Source organism: Limulus polyphemus, unplaced genomic scaffold (assembly GCF_000517525.1).
Source record: "Limulus polyphemus unplaced genomic scaffold, Limulus_polyphemus-2.1.2 Scaffold6276, whole genome shotgun sequence".
Classification (NCBI taxonomy): Eukaryota; Metazoa; Arthropoda; class Merostomata; order Xiphosura; family Limulidae; genus Limulus; species Limulus polyphemus.
This window is the reverse complement of record NW_013671886.1, coordinates 49,837-52,471: the sequence shown is the minus strand read 5'-3', so window position 1 is coordinate 52,471 and position 2,635 is coordinate 49,837. Positions and strand designations below refer to the sequence as shown.

Below are 2,635 nucleotides of genomic sequence, written 5' to 3'. Positions count from 1 at the left end.
GATGACTTCAAACATTAACTGTATTGTTTTGGTGTAAAATTCCAGATATATTGTTCATATACACTATTTGTTTTCGATACAATTGTAGGAAATTCCCTCATTTTTGCTTCATTTCCACACTCATCTGCTCCGTCCAGGAATCACAAAACCTTCATGTGCTCAGTTTGCTAGAACATCCGAGATGTTCCTCGACTGAGCATAAAGGGGCAGAGTCAGATGCTTCTCTCTCAGTTGCCTCTCACTCACTCAGTTGGTCATTTCACCTCGATCTGTGCACAGTCAAAACAAAGTCCGATTTTCTTCCTCTCATAATACACGTGATATAATCAAATTATTCAGAACATTGTTTTTAAAATCTTTTAAACTCTAGTTCTGTAAACATAAATGATTTTATATCTTTTAGAAAATCATTTGAAATGCTGGCTGCTTCCAGTTCAAATAAAGTCCGAGAGTGCAAAAATCACCCAAAAAGTTTCTGCTACATTTGTGAAACATGTATTACAGTTTTACGAAAGAAAAACATCACACACAAGGTAAAGTTAGCTTACTACCAATATTTTGAATATAAAATTGGTGACCAAGAAAAACGTTGGGCTTCACATGTGTGTGTTGTACAGTTTACACATCTGGCTTGATACAGTGGCTGAGTAAGAAGAGAGTAAGTATGCCATTTACAGTTCCCATGATATGGCGTGAGTCCAAAGATAATCTGACTGTTATTTTTGCTAGACTAATGTTTCTGGATATTTAGGCAAACTAAACAATACATTAAATATACAAATATTGCAATAAAACCAATACCTCATGGGGATGGTCTTCCATTGCCACATCCACCAGTGAATTGGGGAATAGACGACAATGAATCCTCTTCATCTAGTAATTCTATTCTTGTAGCAACACAACATCAACTGCCTCGTCTGTTCACACAAGAAGAGCTAAATGATCTGATTCGTGACTTGTATGTATCAAAGCAGCATGGGAAACTCGTTGGCTCTCATTTATAGCAACGGAATTTATTAGCTCCAGGAACAAGAGTTTCAATTTACCAAAGTCTTGCTTTTCACTACAGCATACAAGATACTTTGTGTTTCTGTACACATGTTGATATAGTAATGGAAGAATTAGGTACTGTACATCATCGATTTTTATCGATTTATCTAAAGTTAGGTTTAAAGCTGTACTTTTGCACAAAGGGAACACTAAGCCATTGATTCCCGTTGCTCATGCTGTGAACATGAAAGAAACTTATCAAAGCATGATGATTATACATTCTTAAATGCAGTTTTCAATGAATAAGTAAAGTTATTAAATAAAAAGTTATTTTCATGATACATAATAACATTTTGAATAAATTTATCATAACTCAAAACTAGAGGCGATCAGTAATTTTCAACATGATTTTTAGAATCAACATCATCAAATTACTCAGAAACAGTTGTATTTTTTTTCTAGTAGCAGAGAAAATATTTTGTTGTTGTGACTCAGTGTTATTAAAAATATGAAGTTTTGAAAGAGCTATTCATGGGATGATATTTTCAACATTATACAGAAATAAATCTATATCCTATAAATAGCTCTTCATATTGTTCTGCTTACTTCTTGTTTACTCTACCCCACAGCATATTCAGGATCCTGGGAATTCTTCAGATTTTACCTTAACCCAAATATATTTGTTTTTTGTGCCTATTATAAGCTTTACTGCACAATTTGTAACTCTTGTGATGATAACATTGAAATCTGCTATGCATGGTACAAGTTGTAGATGACATGCAGGTTCTTAAGATTGATTGGTTTCAGTTTCCTTTTGTAACTATCAGTCTAGTCCAATGGATGTTCAGTGAAGTTATAGGTAATGGTTTATATAGTTCCGAAGAGTGTTTTTCAGGTTTTGAACTTTAGTGAAAATTCCATGTATCTTGTATGAACGTTAACAATTGAAATTAGTACTAATATTTAATGGAAATATGTTCATAAGATTTTGCCAGAACTTAGCTATGAGCATAGTTTTTACTCATGAAAAACATGCATGTTTGATGTTTAATTTGTATTTTATGTTGAAATTTTTACAACTGTGCAGAATATATACTAATGTTGTTTATAACCATGTTAGCATATAAGCAAGTCGAGGATACTTTTGCAAGAAAGCCATCCTATAGTTCAACTGTCATACTTCCATAAAATCTTGCTTATATCTACCACTAGCAAGAGCATTATTGGTCAGTTCAAGGGTGTTGACAGCAGTAGTTTCCAGATTATACAAGTTGGTCAGAAGGAAAGAAAAAGGTGTGTGTTTATCGTTATAAGCCAAATGGATACATCTTTACGAGTGTTTTGAATGACAAATATTGTGATGGGCACACTAAAATGAACACTCTTACTTACATTGTTGAAGTGCCAAGTTCCCTGCTGAAAAGGATAGTATAGTTGTTTCTTTTGGAATATAGTAAGTATGATTGACACCATAACTTGTGTGTAATGAAATACTGTTACTGTTGGATAGACATAAGTTAAGTGGAAGTGACATCATTGACACCATAACTTGTGTGTAACTAAATACTGTTATTGTTGGGTAAACACAAGTTAAGTGGAAGTGACATCATTGACACCATAACTTGTGTGTAATGAAATACTGTTA

General features: G+C 33.3%; 1 protein-coding gene across 3 annotated transcripts in view; it reads left to right on the top strand.

Moving 5' to 3' along the window:
- The first annotated feature begins 1,490 nt into the window (after positions 1-1,490).
- Positions 1,491-2,635, top strand: part of LOC106473562 (tectonin beta-propeller repeat-containing protein 2-like) — a 28,467-nt gene continuing 27,322 nt past the window's right edge. The window contains exon 1 of one of the 3 annotated variants that reach the window (XM_013934248.2): positions 1,491-2,283. The gene's annotated coding sequence lies outside the window, so the exon portion shown is untranslated. Of the gene's footprint in view, positions 2,284-2,410; positions 2,585-2,635 lie in introns of those variants that run through there. The other 2 variants (XM_022401968.1, XM_022401969.1) reach the window with 2 other exon arrangements.